Source organism: Natator depressus, chromosome 7 (genome assembly GCF_965152275.1).
Source record: "Natator depressus isolate rNatDep1 chromosome 7, rNatDep2.hap1, whole genome shotgun sequence".
NCBI lineage: Eukaryota > Metazoa > Chordata > Testudines > Cheloniidae > Natator > Natator depressus.
Genome location: NC_134240.1, coordinates 96,207,875 through 96,227,758, shown reverse-complemented (window position 1 = coordinate 96,227,758; position 19,884 = coordinate 96,207,875). Strand labels below are relative to the sequence as shown.

Here is a 19,884-nt window from a genome sequence, read left to right as displayed (position 1 = left end):
GGTCCAGATAATGCCAGAGAGGAACATCACAGGTAGTTTATTATGGGACTGGCTACAAGTGTTGTCTGTGGTATGTGATCTGAGATACAAATTGATCTGAGGTACATGACTGGTCCCAGGACTCGAAGTAACCTGAATGTTTTGAGATTTTTGGTATAGTGACCAATTAGCACTAAGTCCGGCTTGCCTGGGTGGCCAGATAGACCGGAGAGCCGAAGGGGTCTGTCTGTGACTCCATGGTGATCCAGGAGTTCACATTTGTTACTGGGTTGGTGAAATCTAATCATAGAACATACCACCAATTTGGGGTGCCTGCCCTGTTTTTGACAGTCTGCCCTGAGGTAGGCACTCTCAGTTGTGGTTCACTCCAGACAGAGGGACAATAACAATCTACAAATAATTGAAGTGAGTAAATTTCAAGGGAGAGAGAAGTTGCTTAGGATGGTAAAGGGGGTTATAATTTGGATTAATGAGAGAGAGGGGAAAATGTAGAGGAAAAATGTCCTGATGTCTTAGACTGTATAATAATCTCCCATGGGAGATGGTGGAATTCGCCACCACCACCATTGCTTAGGCCATTTAAAAGTAGAGTGGAAAAACACTAAGTTTACAAAAAGCGACAATCCAGTACTGGCTGAGAGAGAAAGAGAGCAGATGACCTAATAGAGCTTTTCCATTTCCTACTTCTAGGGTTCTCTGAAAATAATAAACTTCAACAACAGCTCCATACATGACCTCTTATCCCTTCCTAGAAGGGTGAAAAAACACAGAGGGCAACATTAAAAGGAGGACAAAAACGCTGAAATATTTTGCTTCAAGCCATGTTTTGTGCAGTTTGCAAGGGACAAAACATCCCCATTTAATAAAGTGCTGAGATGGATTCAGAGACCTTGCTAAAATCAGTCTCTGAAAACAAGAAAGGGCCCATCCCTCAGGCCCATAAAAGGGCTTTCATGCAGCAAAACATTACACTGGATTTAAGATTTTCATCTGATATGTAGCCAGTATGAAATGCTCTATGTAAAGACATTTCTAATCATAGAATATCAGGGTTGCAAGGGACCTCAGGAGGTCATCTAGTCCAACCCCCTGCTCAAAGCAGGACCAATCCTCAACTAAATCATCCCAGCCAGGGCTTTGTCAAGCCTGACCTTAAAAACTTCTAAGGAAGGAGATTCCACCACCTCCCTAGGTAACGCATTCCAGTGCTTCACCACCCTCCTAGTGAAAAAGTTTTTCCTAATATCCAACCTAAACCTCCCCCACTGCAACTTGAGACCATTACTCCTCATTCTGTCATCTGCTACCACTGAGAACAGACAAGATCCATCCTCTTTGGAACCCCCATTCAGGTAGTTGAAAGCAGCTATCAAATCCCCCCTCCTTCTTCTCTTCCGCAGACTAAACAATCCCAGTTCCCTCAGCCTTTCCTCGTAAGTCATGTGTTCCAGTCCCCTAATCATTTTTGTTGCCCTCTGCTGGACATTTTCCAATTTTTTCACTTCCTTCTTGTAGTGTGGGGCCCAAAACTGGACACAGTACTCCAGATGAGGCCTCACCAATGTCGAATAGAGGGGAACGATCACGTTCCTTGATCTGCTGGCAATGCCCCTACTTATACATCCCAAAATGCCATTGGCCTTCTTGGCAACAAGGGCACATTGTTGAATCATATCCAGCTTCTCGTCCACTGTAACCTCTAGGTCTTTTTCTGCAGAACTGCTGCCTAGCCATTCGGTCCCTAGTCTGTGGCGGTGCATGGGATTCTTCCGTCCCAAGTGCAGGACTCTGCACTTGTCCTTGTTGAACCTCATCAGATTTCTTTTGGCCCAAACCTCCAATTTGTCTAGGTCCCTCTGTATCCCATCCCTACCCTCCAGCATATCTACCTCTCCTCCCAGTTTAGTGTCATCTGCAAACTTGCTGAGGGTGCAATCCACTCCATCCTTCAGATCATTAATGAAGATATTGAATAAAACCGGCCCCAGGACCGACACTTGGGGCACTCCATTTGATACCGGCTGCCAACTAGACACGGAGCCATTGATCACTACCCATTGAGCTCGACAATCTAGCCAGCTTTCTATCCACCTTATAGTCCATTCATCCAGCCCATATTTCTTTAACTTGCTGACAAGAATACTGTGGGAGCCCATGTCAAAAGCTTTGCTAAAGTCAAGGAATAACATGTCCACTGCTTTCCCCTCATCCACAGAGCCAGTTATCTCGTCATAGAAGGCAATTAGATTAGTCAGGCATGACTTGCCCTTGGTGAATCCATGCTGACTGTTCCTGATCACTTTCCTCTCGTCTAAGTGCTTCAGAATTGATTCCTTGAGGACCTGCTCCATGATTTTCCAGGGACTGAGGTGAGGCTGACTGGCCTGTAGTTCCCAGGATCCTCCTTCTTCCCTTTTTTAAAGATGGGCACTACATTAGCCTTTTCCCAGTCGTCCAGGACCTCCCCCGATCGCAATGAGTTTTCAAAGATAATGGCCAATGGCTCTGCAATCACATCCACCAACTCCTTTAGCACTCTCGGATGCAGCGCATCAAGCCCCATGTACTTGTGCTTGTCCAGCTTTTCTAAATAGTTCCGAACCACTTCTTTCTCCACAGAGGGCTGATCAGCTCCTCCCCATACTGTGTTGCCCAGTGCAGTAGACTGGGAGCTGACCTTGTTCATGAAGACAGAGGCAAAAAAAGCATTTGAGTACATTAGCTTTTTCCACATCCTCTGTCACTAGGTTGCCTCCCTCATTCAGTAAGGGGCCCACACTTTCTTTGACTTTCTTCTTGTTGCTAACATACCTGAAGAAACCCTTCTTGTTACTCTTCACATCTCTTGCTAGCTGCAACTCCAGGTGTGATTTGGCCTTCCTGATTTCACTCCTGCATGCCTGAGCAATATTTTTATACTCTTCCCTGGTCATTTGTCCAATCTTCCACTTCTTGTAAGCTTCTTTTTGTGTTTAAGATCAGCAAGGATTTCACTGTTAAGCCAAGCTGGTCGCCTGCCATATTTACTATTCTTTCTACACATCAGGATGGTTTGTCCCTGTAACCTCAATAAGGATTCTTTAAAATACAGCCAGCTCTCCTGGACTCCTTTCCCCCTCATGTTATTCTCCCAGGGGATCGTGCCCATCAGTTCCCTGAGGGAGTCAAAGTCTGCTTTTCTGAAGTCCAGGGTCCATATTCTGCTGCTCTCCTTTCTTCCTTGGGTCAGGATCCTGAACTCGACCATCTCATGGTCACTGCCTCCCAGGTTCCCATCCACTTTTGCTTCCCCTACTAATTCTTCCTGGTTTGTGAGCAGCAGGTCAAGAAGAGCTCTGCCCCTAGTTGGTTCCTCCAGCACTTGCACCAGGAAATTGTCCCCTACACTTCCCAAAAACTTCCTGGATTGTCTGTGCACCGCTGTATTGCTCTCCCAGCAGATATCTGGGTGATTGAAGTCTCCCTTGAGAACCAGGGCTTGTGACCTAGTAACTTCTGTTACTTGCCATAAGAAAGCCTCGTCCACCTCATCCCCCTGGTCCGGTGGTCTATAGCAGACTCCCACCACGACATCACCCTTGTTGCTCACGCTTCTAAACTTCATCCAGAGACTCTCAGGTTTTTCTGCAGTTTCATACCAGAGCTCTGAGCAGTCATACTGCTCTCTTACATACAATGCAACTCCCCCACCTTTTTTGCAGTGCCTGTCTTTCCTGAACAGTTTATATCCATCCATTCTAATAAAAGCATGAGCCAGCCAGTAAAGCTATAAAGATAGTGATGAAAGTAAAAGTCAAATATGATTATACTGGAATTGCATAACCAGCATGAGAGTGCTTACTTTATTATTCCTTTAAAGTGGACAGTACACTCTTTCCGGTGGAATGGGAGTTATCCTGTTACAACTGCTTTCCTCTGCAGCAGAGGACAGCTGCACTGCAACAACATTTTAACATCAACAGCTCTGCATGTTCCTGTGAAAATATGCAGGAAACAAGATTTGCTACTTTCTGGAGATAAAGAAGAGTACCATGGTTTGTTTAATGTTTGCAGTTTTATCATTTGAAGAATACTGTGTACTACTGACGACACAGACATATTATTGTTTCATGAATAGGACCTCCTGAAGGGATGAGCTACAAAACAACATCTTACCATCAATCTCACTTCCCCAAGAAGAGTATAGTTAATATTTTACAACTGACGTTTTAAAGGGAGTTGTGGACTTTTAAAAAAATAACTCAAAGCACAAGGTATTGATAATTGTGAATCAAATTACTGATTGCAACATCCCCAACCCTAACCACCAGCACTGAGCCTCTCTTAGGCTGCCAGCAAGCTCCAGCTCTGAATCTCCAGGCCCACCAAAGGGCCCCACCCCTAAACTTAGCCTGTACCTGCCAGCTATACTAACCCAAAACTTAGCCTGGGCCTGCCAACCTAGCCACAGCCCAAGTCTAGTCAAAGCCTGTACCCTGCCATAAACCTATCCCACACTTACCTCCTGGCCTCAAACCTAAGCTTAGTCCAGTCCCCTGCTAAGGGCCCCAAACTAACCCAGGCCCGCAAATTGCCCCCATCCCTAAAGCTAGCTTTCCCCTAGAAACTGGTCCCATTACTAACCATGAACTGGACCCAAAGTAGGATGGCCAAGTGTCTCATATGCTGCTTATTCATTTGATAGCTCTCTCACATATGCCCACATTTCAATTGGATTCTCACACATCAGCTGAGCTGTGGGTCTGCCAGAAATGGCAATTTCCTGTAGTATCTTTGGGAAATCTTACCGTATGAAGTTTATGTATCATTGGGCCAGGGATTGTATGTAATTGCATGGGGGAGGGTGACCACAGTCCCTTCAGGTACTAAGAACAGCATAGGGTGACCTAAACAAATTCACTTAGATTGTAACACCTCACAAGGGGCACCCCCTCCTGTGGAGGCGTGCATATACTAGTTGAGACTGGATTCTTCAGAGGCCAACAGACAAAGAAAGGACTTTTGGATAAATAACCTGAGTTTAAACTGACTCAGGGCCTTCATTCTTACATGGAAAACAGACAGGACCATCTGTCCAAGGGGCGGGCTCCAATCCTTAGGGAAGGGTTGGAAGGACTGATATTGACCAGAGCCTCTGTGGGAGATGGGGGAGGGGATCTCTGCTGAGCATTTTAGCATGCATGTAGATTCTCTTTTTGTTTTTAATGTTTTCTCCATATTGCTTTCACCTAAAGAATAAATGTGCTTGCTTAGAAAGAGCTGTGTGGTACTTTTATAACTGTGGCAATTACACTGTTTATAGCCTCTCAGGAGAAGGCAAAGCAGGCCTCCTTAGGCAACTTGACTTTGTTGGTGAATTCACAGTATAGGCAGGGAACTGTGTAGCCTGGAAAAGCCCCAGTGATGAGGAAGAGAGATGCAAGTCTCTGCCCAAGAGAGGTGACAGCTGAGGTACTGGGAATCTAAAAATGGGTGCCTTGCAGGACCAGAAGGGGAATACAGGTGTAGTTTCCTTGAATTGACAGTAGGTCTTTGCCTGCAGTTGCAACCCCAGGCTGTCTAAGGATATGTCTACAATGGAGTGGGAAAGGGTGATTTCCAGCTCAATGAGGCATACCTCTGATTGAGCTAGTGCGCTAACAACAGAGACGTGTGGCCATGGTGGTGGAAGCAGTGGGAGAGGCTAGCTTCCCCAAGTACATAGCATCTGGGACAGGATCATACTTGAGGCAGCTAGCGCTTCCTGCTGCTCGCATCACCACAACCTCATTGCTATTTTTAGTGCACTAGCTCAATCAGAGTTAGTGCTGGTATCTCTCCTCAAGTTGAAAATTAAACCTCCAGCTCCAGTGTAGACATACCCTAGCATTGCTATGGAGTCTGCTGCACCGATGACCTTTCTACATCCTATCTTGCTGCACCATGTGGGTTCCCAGACAGCAGCAGCAGCGAGGAAGAGGCAGGAAAGGGTACTGGATAATGTGAGAAGCCCATTAGTGGCTGCAGACTATCTCAGATGACAGGTTCCTATAGTCAGTAACTCCCCAGCAACAGCAGCAAACGACATGCAATGCCTCCACCCTGGCCCAGGAAGCCCCACTCTCTCTAACTCTAACCCTGGGAGCCTCATCACCCGCAGCCCTGCCAGTGTTGCCAATGCTCTTGATTTCATTGTAGGGCAATTTTGGTGTCTCTTGGAGCCAGGATGGAGATAAGGCCAGAAGCTCCACTCCTCATATGATTTCCAGGCCTACCCATGGGACAGCCCCTGCTGAGTGGCTGTTTTCTCCACTTACCCATTTCCTGCGGAAGAGAGGCCAATCACAGCTGCTGCAGGAGGGTGGCAGAACTCTTGCCCTCCCCCCTCAGGTGCAGAGGGAGCAGCACACACCATGCTCACAGGAGGTCAGAGGGGAGCAGAAAGAGTCCTGCAGCTCTGGCCAGCCCTGCTCCCTCCTGCCCTCTTGTGAAAAATGGGTCAGCCTGCTCCTCTCCCCTCCATCCCTTCAGCATCTGGTGAGGGGAAGAGCCCCTGGCACTACACGAAAGCAGAGGTGCACTAGGGGGTAAGGGGCAGGGTGTCTAATTAGTTGCAGAGGTGGATGCTATGGGAAGTTGAAGGGGGATGGCTCAGAACTAATTAATTAGAATGCAGGGGTTGGGGAGAAACTGGGAGCAATGCACCATGAGTCAGCTGAGAGAGCTCCTCCAGCAGGGGCCCCAATGAACTTGGGAGAATTGGCAACAATAATTGTCATATGTATATAGTGGGGGATGGACCTGGGGAGTTAAAAAATCAAGAGACAGATGGCAAAAATCACAGTATTATCTTTTTTTGAAAAAAAAAAAAAATTATTGGGGGGTGGGGGGGGGTTGACCTATTATTTTCAGATTTCTGGGATTGATAATACTCCAAACCCTGGCCTCGTGCCACCAGCTGGGTCCTCACCCTAACCCTGGCCTCGTGCCACCAGCTGGGTCCCCACCCTAATCTTGGCTAGGTGCCACCATCTGGGGCTCCACCCTAATCCAGTGTTGGGAACTCTTGTGATTTTTATGACAAGTAATACAATTCTGGCCCCTGCTGGAGCTAGCCTAGTGATGACACAAGAAGCTCAAGCCTTCAGTAACTTGTTTGTTTTCTGACAGCCCCCTCTGATTGGCTGCATTCCCTGTCCCCTAGTAAAGAAGAGTCAATGACTGCCGCATGCAGGAGGCAGGCAAGGCTCTTGCCTGCTCCCCTCAGAAGCCAGAGCAGTTTTGGGGAAGGAGAGGGACTGGGGGGGGGCAGGGGGGATCAGCTGACACCATTCTTACCAAAGGGGAGTGGGAAGGAGGGAGCAGAAAGCTCAGGGTGGTTTATGAACAATAGGTTAGCTTCTATGTAATCTGCTCTTCCCTTGTCCCCCTCTGTGCTTACCACACCAAGAGTGAGAAAGGGGAGTGAAGATCCCCGGAGCTGCCTGCCTGCCTCGCAAGCTGAAGATCTTCCATAGCTCCAGGAGGAGCAGAGGTGAGACATGGAGTTTGGGTGTGTATGTACAGAGCTGCCAATCAGCCACACAACAGTTGACATGTGGCTGGAGACTGGGACAGATGTGAAGGCTGGAGGGCACTAAATGAACTGATGTAGGAGGGCAAATCTTGTTTCTTGCTATAAATTGGCACCACTAATTTTCACATACACACACTGGGGATGGCAGAAATAGTTCAAAATCATTGAAACATCCTTAAAAAAGCCTCATGATACTGTGGCCAATCTCACGATTTTTGGGGGGGAGGGTCTGACTATTCATTTTTAAATGTTGGGGATTTGGGAATTTTGGTGGGATGATAAACGGACTCCACCCTAACCTTAGCGTGGGGGACACAGCTGCCACCAATGTTAACCCCAACTTTAGCCAATGACCACCAACCAACCCTAACTCTATCACCAGCCAGACCCCAGACTAACCCTAGCTTAAGGCCACCAACTAGAACCAGCCTCAAGCATGGCCATGGAAATGTTGTCGACCCTGGTCTAAATTCAATCCCAGGAATCCTTGTGAGCCCTGGACCCAACACCAGCTTGAGGAACATGACCAGACCCTGGCCCAGAAAACTGTATGAATTGCAACCCTCACCCTGGCCTTGGGAACGTATGCCTTGTAACTCTGGGCCAGAGAGCCTTACCTGCAATGACCTTAGCACTAGGCAGGGAGCCCCAGGGCTCCTCAAATGATCTGTAGGCTGATTTGTGCTATCATCCATAACCCTAATTCTGGTCCAGGGAGGCCTATCATCCCTATAGCCCTAATGCTGGCCCAGGGAGGCCTTTCGGCCCCACCCCAAGCTTTGTTGAGGGAGCCCTCCAGGCCCCAGTGTTGATTCTAGCCCCGATAAGTAGGGTTGCCAATTGTAGTTGGATATATTCCTGGAGCTTTCATCATGTGACATACTCTCAATGAAAGATTAATCTTTACTTCCTGGAGACTGCAGGACAATCCTGGAGGGTTGGCAACTCTACCAATAAGACCTAATTGACTCAATATTACAATAGCCCAGGGATCCCTACAATAATTCATTCTGAAAGTCACCAACATCCCTAACGCTAAACCTAGTCCAAGATCTTTGAACTGCCTGAAGTGTAACCTTTTCCCAGATCTTTCAACTGACCCAACCTACCCTAACCATACTCAAGGCTTGGCTTGATATCTAACCCTACGACTGGTGCAGCTATGAGACTGAATCCATTCCCTAACAGTCCACCAATCTTTTCTAGCCTTACCCTCAAGTCACCTGGTGAGCTAGGTTCATGCATTTTTGAGGGATGGGGACTTTGTGCTTGAAGGCCTGTGCAGAATACATAAAGAAATCCTACTCTGTCAGGAGATAAAAAAAAAAAATAACAGAAAACTAAGATCACAGAAGGGTTCGTTGGCAACTGCTGGCACATGAATGTTTATATGGAGCTGCTGGCTGATTGATTATCATTCATCAACATCTCCACTTCTCTGCTCTATAGGTTGCCTGATCAAAGCCACTCCAAACAAAGCATTACACAACCTAGGAAACTAATAAATAAAAATGTTTGTTGTGAAGTAGTTAGAGATTCTCCACACAAGAGGCCCTTACAGTAATCCACAAAAGCAATTAAATGAAAAGTTCAGACACTTGACAGTGCATACAACCACTGCATCATACAGACTCTGCACTCTGACCATAGCTCTGCCCCCTAGGGACGCTCGCCTTCTAACACCCCTTTTATCTGTGTACTTCTGCACAGAGCTCTTTTCCAAGGTACCTTTCTGATAAAACCAACTACTACATCAAACATCCACAACTACTAGTGTTGTTGCAGCGGGGGAGATAACCGTGCCCATATTGACATTCTGCACATACCCCTTTACCGCATTAAGACCGTGGTGTGTGGTCTGTGGTGTATGGTTGCTGAAGTAAGGGTAAGGTGAGTGCCTCTGGGTGTACAGCTAGGAGGTATGTACAGTTGGGTGGCTTATGTTTTAATTTCCTTGCTTTGTTAGTTAGTGTCAGATATGTTGTGTGTATAGCAACCTTAAATGCTTCATGATGAAGTGTGTGTATGTGTGTTTGAGAATAGTATAATAATCAAATCCATTAAAAAAAGCACATACTCAAGAATGTCACATATTAACAAACTATAATGGTGAGTAGATACTAATAAAGCAAGATGTTTTCTTATTAGGTCAAAGCCCTTCATTTCCATTTTAATGTCATCTATTAAAGTTGTCTGATAATAATATCTAGCTGTGGAAAATAAGGGAGTTATGTGTATAATTATTTTTTTGCAAATAGCACATGCACCTCAGTTTACCTAGTTGATATTATACTATCTGACTGCAAGGAGTTAAATCAAAGTAGGCTGCTGGAGGAGGTGAAGAAGAGGAGAACAAACAGGAAATAAAACCATGGCAAAGATAAGGTATAGTCCACAGAATATCAAGGGTCATTGAAGAAACAATGAGGAAACTATTGATTGGAAAATGGTCTTACCTGGCTCCAACCCGGCTGACAAGGTTTACTCTTTCCAGATCTAAGACTAGCTTCAAAACACATTGCACCTTAGAGATGTTAGAGTAGGAAGAAAGAGGGGGAAGTGTTGAGTGGGTTGTCAGCAGCTGCCCAGGAAGGAGATGCTGACAAAGATACAGAGAAAGGGAAAAACTGCAATGAGCAGACCCTTCTCTCTCTCTCTCTCTCTCTCCCAAACATAGATGGAGGTAACTGGGCTGAGTGGAATTTACCAAAGCTTGCAAGGAAATATTAAGGTTTAGGTAAGGGGAAATACAAGTATAGACCTTTGTTTTATCCCTTTCCTCTACTTGCTATATATCTTTGGATGAATTCAAAGGCAAAAAACTATGTTAATGTAGAATTAAGATTGCTTGGTGGTATATTGTCCCCTTGCAGAATGTTGAATTGAGTAAAAACTCAGACTTCTGAAAACCAGGAAATGCAGTTAAGGTTGTCCATCCAAACTTAACTCTGTCCTCTTTTAGCAATGCTTCAATTTGCCCTGTTAACACAAATCTCTTTACTTTGCAAACCCCACAGTTCCTGAAATGTACAAGCTCTTCACCTCCTTTTACAACCCATTCACTCTCAGCCACAGGATTCCATCTAACATTATTAAAGGACAACAATGAGGGAAAACAGCTGGGCCTGTGGGGTTAACATGGTTGAGAAACGGGGTTGCCCCCCCAGAGATGCAATCCAAGAGTGGATGGATCACATGGTTTGACCCTTCGAGAAAGGGGCAGGAAGCCAGGCCTGTCACCTGAAGGATATGCTTGAGAAGGGCTGAAAGGGGCCTAAAGTGCTGCTTGCCCTGTAACCATGTTACTAGCTCTTTTATAGATATATTAATAGGTGAAAGGGGAGAGATTATACTGTATTTTGCAAAGGATTAAAATTCATGTAATCCTTTGATCATCTGCAGTATGAAACAGTGATATTTGGTTAATGTATTTTCCACTAGTACTGTATTTTGTGTTTGTAAGTAATGTACTTCCATGATCATGGCCTTATATTTTATATCCCACCCTCAGGAGCAGGTAGTTTATGGGTTTCCTGTTGCATATCTAGAGCTGGTTCCTTTGTCCCCCTCCCGCAGGAAGAGTTTCTAGCAGAGCAGCTGGGACTCTGGTTCTCAGCTTCTTAGTGCTGATATGATGAATGCTGTCCCCTCTATCCATCGGCAGCACCTCCTCTCACTTGGAACCAAAGGCAGGCGATGAATTTTGAAATATATATCTAAAAATCAGAAAATGAGAGCTACTCTTTAAACAGAACAAAAAGACCCTATAGAACTATTAGGGATTGTTTCTTAATTTAAAAATTGGTAGGGGGAATGAACTACCCCTTCAGAGCATCCTAACTCTGTCAGATCTGTGATGTTATGAGAGTGAAGAGCACTGTGGCAGCCAAATGCTAGGAGCAGCACAGGTACAGAAGATCTGTGAACCAGTGGAGCTTGCTTATTGTCAAAAGAAAAGGAGGACTTGTGGCTCCTTAGAGACTAACAATTTTATCATGATGAAGTGAGCTGTAGCCCACTAAAGCTTATGCTCAAATAAATGTGGTAGTCTCTAAGGTGTCACAAGTACTCCTGTTCTTTTTGCGGATACAGACTAACATGGCTGCTACTCTGAAACCTGCTTATTGTCAGTTGCTCAAGTGACTAACATGCTGGGAGTCTTTAGAAAAAACAATCCAAGCCACCTCATCTTTTTTCCCTGGGAGCAATCTGCAGTGAACAGGGATTCAGAAGCCAGTAGCAGGAGGAGCTTTGCTGAAAGGGACCTAATTTGTTTAAAAAAAGAAAACTTAGGACAAAACATCCTCATGTCCACCTCGCTTGCTCCAGAGGAGGAAAAGAAGAGACAGACGGGGGAATAATGAACTCAGAGCTTGCAAGATATTGATGCCTGTGAGTAGGAGTGTGACACTCTATACCCCATGTTCACCACTTTTATATGTTTGATATATTTTGTACAAAGAATGCCTTGTGAGATATCATTTGAAAACTCATAATCTGCTGAATATTGCTATCTTGTTGAAATGGGTGTAACATCACTGCATGTAAAAATTATGAAATTTGCTATAGGATTGTTACTGAAATATGTTGTAGCTCTGGGTAATGCCCACAAATCATTTTCTCAGAGACAAGGACATGCTGGCACATCAGCAAAGTGCTAAACAGTCATTACCTATTTAATTGACCATTCACTGGCAGGGGGGAGGTATAAACAAAGAATTTACATTTTGTCCCAAAAACACTTCAAACCTCCCATACACAGGATACTGTTAGTCTACACTCTGGCTGAGGAGGGGTTACCCTCAAAGAGGGGAGTGGGATATAAAATGGGAGACTGACCTCCACCTCACCTCTCCCCTCCATCTCTACTCACAGCAGCAAGATCACCTGAAAGACAAAAGAAGCATCACTGAACTCGGGGGAGTGATCCTGGCCTGGAGGTTTTCCAGCCAGCAGACTACTGTAGGCTTTTGGTGAGACAAAGTCCTTGTGTTTTTCTATTAGCCTTGGTAAAGTTTAGGAATTTGCTTGCATGTTTATCTTTTTATTTCTTTTTGTAACCAATCCTGACTTATATGCCTCTATACTTGTAATCGCTTAAAATGTATCTTTCTCTAATTAACAAACTTGTTTTATCTTCACCAGTGTGCGTTTGGATTAAAGTGTGTGGAAAAATCCATTTGGGATAACAAGGCTGGTCATATATCATCCCCAGTGTTGGAATGAGGGACTTCTTATGAGTTTGCACTGTCCAGTAGAATACTAAGCAGTACAAGACACATGTTTCTGGGGAAGAGGGCTGGGGCTGAGACTGTATGGGTGTTGCCCTGTATATAATTTCTGGATAGCTGGGAGAGTATTCAGCTGGGAGTGATTTTTACATGCTCGTGGCTGTGTGTGAGTAGACCCTGGGGAGGTGGTTGTTTACCAGCAAAGTAGTGTAAAAGGCACCCCAGGCTAAGAGTTCAGGGGACATTGCTGTTCAACAGTCCAGACTATACCCTGGGGAATGTCACAAGGACTTAGAACACTTTCTTCACCTGCTTGTTTCTCCCATTAGGCAAAAGAAAAGTGGTCACAATCTTATAGTCTTAATGCAGGTGAAACCCCATTGGAGTCAGTGAGAGTTCTGATCAAAGTCATTGGGAATTTTGCTCATGTGGGAACTGCAAGATTGGTTTTGTTAACAGAGTAAAAGATTGACCATATTTATTTAGTTATTAAGTTACAAAAATGACTGGTGGACTTTCTTCGGACTGAATATGACTGCTAAACAATTTTTTCAAACTGAGAATAACCCTTCTTTACCTATATGAGTAAGCAGGAAGCATAATCAATCAGCTGAGTCGACTTTTTTGGGATCATGAGTGATCCTGTGCCAGGAGTGGAGAAGGAAGGTATCACAAGATAATATCAGTTCTTTCATGGAATCGGAGGGAACTTTCATTTTTTGAATAGCTTCTTCTCTCCATTTCTGTTGCCAATCATAGCTTTCTGCATTTGCCCAATTTAATACATGTATTAAAAAAAGTTAGGTTATGTAAAGCCGTGTTCATATACTCCATCCTTGATTCCCTCTAGTCTGGTTTCCGCCCTCCTGTGTTACTGGAAGTGGTCTCACCAATGACCCTTTCCTGGCTAAATCTCAGGGCCTCTTTTTTGGTCTTTAGCCTCCTCCACCACTTGGCTGCTTTTGATATCACTGATCTAACTCTCCTTCTCTTTGGCTTTTCCTGACGCCTACCTTGCTCCCCTCAGATCATTCAAAATAATCACCATCTTAACATCATTCTGACCATATAGCCCCTAGGAAAGAGTATACTGACCCTTCAAGGGTCAGCCTGGAGTTCACAGATCAGCCAGGGTGCAATTTAGGACACTCCCTGCTCTGCCCCAGTGACCTGTTTAAACAGAAAGAGGAAGCTGAGTGGGGGGAAAGAGCCTAGAAGCTGAATAGCCTGCACAAGGAGGTGATCTCTCTCCAGCTCCCAGGAGGTTAGTCTGACCAGGCACAGTGACTGTGTTTTGGATATATAATTTGGGAGATCTGAACCTGGGTCCTGAGGTAAGGGCGTTTGATTTGTTTTTACATGTACTCTTTCTCTGGGGCTTCAGTAACGGCGATACTTCTTTTCACTAGTTTGGTTTGGCTTCTTATTGCTTTGATCTGTGCAAGCAGAATGGTTGATACCCAGTGAGGTGGGGCTCACCTGCAGTGCCATATCTGGCCAAAAGGAGGTGCTTAGGGAGGCCCACCTCTTTACAATCTCCTTTGAGAGCCTCTTTTAATGATTAATTATTATCATTTGAATTGCAATCACATCTAGAACAGAGGTCCCTAAAGTGTGGGGTGCACCCCCGTAGGGAGCATGGAGGACCCTCCGGGGCCCATGGTGGGGCCGAGGCCAGGCCCCACAGGGGTGCGGAGGGAGTGCCACCCAGCCCCTTCCCACCCCCAGCTCTGCTTCGGTCTGGCCCCCAGCCACATCCCTGGCTCCCAGTCCCTGCATGCCTGGCCCCATCCCCAGCCTCAGCCACTGGCCATGGCTCCATTTCTGGTCCAGGGCCAAGGCTGGTGGCAAGGCCGGGAGTGGAGTCGCACCTCGCTGCGGGCCAGCTGCTGGTCCCCACCGCAACCCAGCTGTGGCTCCGCTCCCACCCCCACCCCTGCTGCAGCTCCTGGCTGTGGCCCCGGCCCAGACCCACCCGCAGTTGCGGCCCTAGTCTTGGCCCCCTAACTCCTGTCTTGCTCGGGGGAGGGTGGGGAGTCACAGACAGGGTAAGGGGGGGCACTCAACTCTCAAAAGTTTAGGGATTGCTGACCTAGAGGTTCCTAGGCTCCCCATTTTCATTGCATTAGATACAAATTACTTTTGCTTATCATATCATAGTCCTTCCACCTTTATCTTTCTTTTCTTATATTGCTCCACCGCCCCTTTCCGATTGCTGATGCCATCCTCTATCACCTGTCATCTGGTTTTCTCCTATGCATCTTTCTCATTGATTTCACACCCGTTTTCCAATTTATAAAGATTATTCTGGAAATCCTGTCCTCCAAAGTGAATACAACCCCTCCTATCTTAGTGTCCTCTTCAAATATTGTAAGCATAATCTCCTCTCCATCATTTAAGTCATAAATGAAAATATTGAATAGTACTAAACCTAGGACAGAACCCTGCAGGACCCCACTTGGTACATCCTCCCAGTTTCACACTGAATGATGGGTAACTATTCTTTAAGAATAATCTTCCAATCAGTTATGCATCCACCTTACAGTAACTTCACCTAGCCTAGACCATATTGCCTATGAGAATGTCATGTGGGACTGTGTCAAAAGCCTTACTGAAGTCCAGATATATAACTTCTTCTGCTTCCCCTCTATACACTAGGCTGGCTACACTGTCAAAGAAGGAAACTAGGTTGGTTTGGCAGGATTTGTTCTTGACAAATTTATGTTGTGTATCACCTTATTATCCTCTAGGTTTGATCAGATTAAACAATAAATCTGTTTCAATATCTTTCTGGGTATGAAAGTTCGGCTGAGTGGTCAAGATAGGAACTATGTTTGCCCTTCTCAAGTGGTCTGGGACCTTAGCTGTCCTCCATGAATTTTCGAAGATAATCACTAATGTTGAGAGATTGCTTTGGCTGGTTCCTTAAATACCCTAGGGAGAATTTCATCAAGTCCTGCTGACTTGAAACTGTGATGGCAGGATCATGTTGAGATAACAATGTGTGTGCTGCATCTTTGTCCAGTAGTTGCCTCAAGGGTTCACACACAACTGAGAGGCTTGGAAAAAATTTTCAGAAAGTTCACAAATCCTAAGGGCTTGTCTACACTGGCAATTTACAGCGCTGCAACTTTCTCGCTCGGGGGGATGAAAAAACACCGCCCTGAGTGCAGCAAGTTTCAGCGCTGTAAAGCACCAGTATAGACAGGGCACCAGTGCTGGAGATGGTTTTTTTAGAGTGCTGGGAGAGCTCTGCCACAACTACGCGAGCCATGTTAAAGCGCTGCCACGGCAGCGCTTTAATGTTCCTAATGTAGACTAGCTCTAAGTGTCTGAACTGATTTAACATCTTTAGGTGTTGGCATCTACTGTATTGCTCTTTCCTTTTGTTATAGCCTTTGGGAGGTCAGCAAATGTCCCAAGAAGGATACTATAGTGAATTGCAATTTCATATTGTATTTATTCAATTTCAGATACTTCCCTGGCACTTTCTTGTAGACAAGTGAGGTTCTGGTCATGATTACCACAGCTTCTGCCATGCTGTCCCCACGTTGGTATGCTAGAATATCATCAGCTGTGATACTGATCCCTGAGAGTCCTGTTGGTATGTATTGCTAATAATGTTGATTATTTTCCTGCTGGAGATTGGATCCCAAGAGGCATTCTCATCTATCTGTATCGACCTGCTGGTGTCCAATATGCCGCGAGGTACCAGCTTTCTTTATCCAGTACTGCTACAGGGAATGCTATGCTGCATTGTCTGCTCTGGATATGTTGGTTATTTTGCTTGTGTGTCTATTTTGTGAAACATTTGTCCCAGGAGGAGTGTCAGTAACTCCCTGAACTAATTTTTAGCTGAAAACAGGGTTTCCTGTATTGTATGTTCTACCTCAGATTTCAGCCTTCATACTTTTCCTTGGTATTCTTTTTGCAATTTACACTGTCTTAGTGGCATTGCCACTGAATAGTTTTAATTTGACTTTTCTTGGTTGCAGTTTTGCTTTTTTCTTCTGCCTAATGATGAGGAATTTTTGTAGCTTAGCATATTCACTAATGGCCCACTGTGTATTTGGCATTTAGTATCCTATTTGTGTGCTGCTGTCTTCTCTTTGCATGTGGTGCTAGTCTAAGCATTATATGCCATTTATTTTTGCTGAAAGAACAGGAGTACTTGTGGCACCTTAGAGACTAACAAATTTATTAGAGCTTAAGCTTTCGTGGGCTACGGCCCACTTCATCGGATGCATCCGGTGAAGTGGGCTGTAGTCCATGACAGCTTATGCTCTAATAAATTTGTTAGTTTCTAAGGTGCCACAAGTACTCCTTTTCTTTTTGCAGATACAGACTAACATGGCTGTTACTCTGAAACCTGTCATTATTTTTGCTGGTTTGCACTGCATTAATGTCAAACGTGCAAAATCTGGTTCTCTGTGTTACTGATTCCTTCATATGGTGCAATTTTTTTTCCTTTGCTTTTCTCATCAGCAAGCTTTGGCATAATGATTTTTCTTGGAACAATTATGGTATATAACCCCCTTATGTAGGGCATTTTTCCATACTCATGTTTTTCTCTACAGTTACCTTGCCTCCCCCACTCCCTGGTCTTCCTTTGTGTTTTGTTTGTCGCCTCTACTTTGTATTTGTACATTTACTTTTGCATGAATGTTGGTATGTTTTTCTTTGTGTTTTACTACTTTCCCTGAGCTGCTTGGTGAATTATCTGTGTGTCTGCTCCACTTATTCTCTGCATTTGGATATGAACTTGTTCACTAGCTTTGCACACATCTATAGCTCTTGGTAGAGTTATTGGGGGCTTTCTAGGCATTTGCATTCAAGCGTCTGTATCTTTCATCCCTATTACTAATCTATCCCAAATTCATTCATCTTTTAATCTTTGATAATCAGATGAGTCAACCATTGTCCAGTAGCCTGGCAATATTCTGATCTATTGTTTCTCCAGATTCTTGATCACAATTGTTGAAGATACTTTTCATGTACAACATTTTTTGTGGGTTGAAAATTATTTTGGGGGCACCACTAGGATTTTACACAGGTCCTCCTGATCTGCTGCTGATATATCTAGATGCTGTTGGAGCATATGTCAGCCTTTGTCCATTACAATGAATGTATAGTGTGGCTGCTGGCTGTTCTTTTTTTTGTTTCTGGGTTGCTCTTCTGTAGTTTTCTGTAGTGGTCTAAAGAATGTCCAATTGCTAAACACATCTCCTTTATGTCCACCTACTCAGGGACAGGAATCCGGTATGCTGCTATGATTATTGTTTCATTTGTGTGGTTTTGTTTAGTTGTTTTTTTTGTTTCTGATTTCCTGTGCCTGTAGGCGCCAACTCACTTCTGACACCATGTTCAGTGTTCAAGCATAATAGAGAGAAAGCTAAGACACTGCAATATTCAGGTTTGATTCCTTCCTCCACACATACAGTCCTCTCTTATCAAGCACTTTCGGAAAGTAGAATTTTTTACATTCTTAGAAATTATCATATACGTAGAATATGATAGTATGTTTAACACCCCTTATTGGGAAGTTACCTATTGTAACACTCTCTTTACAAATTATAGTTGCTATTATCACACTGATATTGACACTTCTTCCCAGAATAGCTTTACAGGACATCTGATATAACTCTGATTCCTCTTTCTTATCCTCTCACTACAATTCCCTTAGGGTAATGGAGAACCAGTTTTCACACTGGAACTTACATTTCATTTGTCAGATTGTGTAGGACTTGACCTCCATCTAACATGTAAACCACTATCCCAATGGAGGGTCTTTTTTCCCCAAACAAGGAGGATATTCTCATAGACACTTCATTAAATCAGTTAATTCTCACTAGCTTTTATGATGTCTTGTACTGTCAAGCCTTCCAGACACACTCTAAGCATCTGGTCCAGCACTTGAATTTGTGCTAACAGAAGACATAGATTTCCTTCTGTATATATGAATTGAAATACAAACTTTGTTTTTTCTTCTTTGTACAATGCTTTTCTCTGTGCTTAAAGTGGTCTGAAAAAGTGTGGGTGAGGGTCTCATTACCCCATCTGCCCATCCTTCTGCCCAGCAATTAATTCTGTCACAAACCCCAAATCAATCCTGTCCCCTCAGTCCTCACAAATCAGTTGTAGCCCCACATTTGTTCTGCCTCTCCTGCAGCTCCTGGGGTTCTTCACTCCTCTCCTCAAGCCTGGGAAGGGGCTTCGGGGGTTCTTCACCCCGCGCTGCCCCTTCCCAGGCCAGGTGTTTTAGAGAGGAAGGAGGAGCAGAGGGCCATCTCATTGCTCATTGGAGGGGAAAAGGGAGCAGCACCACGCTGAGCTGCTAGGTGTGGTTGGCTGCTCTTCCCAACAGCAAGTGGGAAAGACAGCCAAATTCATCGGATAAGGTGATTTTGGCACCTGCTGGAATCATTACTTACTTGTAATCCTGCTTCTCTCAAGGTGTTGTGATGAATCTGTGAGCTCCTAGAGGGCAGTGTTAACTTCCAGCACAACATCCTGCCAGTACAGGACTCCATACTTCATCCAGCACTGGGAAGGGAGGGAACCTGGCTCAGGAGGGAGCCAGAGGATGCATTGAGCAGGAGCAGTAGGTCAGAGGCAGCCTGTGAAGAGAAGGCATGAGCTGGGAGAGAACGGCTAAGCAGCAGCCTGTTGTTGGCAAGGGGGCCCGTGCTAGCCCCCTTGATAGTTGAATACTTGAGAATACCTGCAAATGGGGTGGCAGGACTGAAAGAACTGAACTCTGGGTGACTGCAGGCTAGTGTGTGATTGCTTCCTTCAGGGAGTGTCCCTGGTGCTAGACAGGAGCTCTGCTTTCATAGCATAGGATTGGGAACTATTGTGTGTTGGGTTTTTGTCTTTATTTGGATAAACATTAAAACAAACATACAAAGGTTAATTGGACTGTTTATATCGGGCAGCCCCACTAGGGCAATCCTTTGTTGTTCATGAGACTTTGAGTGTATATCACCATGGGCTGGAACCTTGAGAGCAAAACTGCACCTGAGACCGCACCTTAATTCCCCCATCTCTCAAAGCGTCCTGGCCTGCTTCATTCTGAGACCAACTGCCACCAGCTCAGTG

General features: G+C 44.9%; 1 long non-coding RNA gene across 1 annotated transcript; it reads right to left on the bottom strand.

The window, feature by feature from the left end:
- Positions 1 to 11,042: 11,042 nt before the first annotated feature.
- Positions 11,043 to 19,328, bottom strand: LOC141991675 (uncharacterized). Its single transcript, XR_012640427.1, has 3 exons — positions 19,218 to 19,328; positions 12,395 to 12,442; positions 11,043 to 11,271 (listed from the first exon to the last, which is right to left on the bottom strand). It is a non-coding gene; the product is annotated as an uncharacterized LOC141991675 (long non-coding RNA).
- Positions 19,329 to 19,884: the final 556 nt, after the last annotated feature.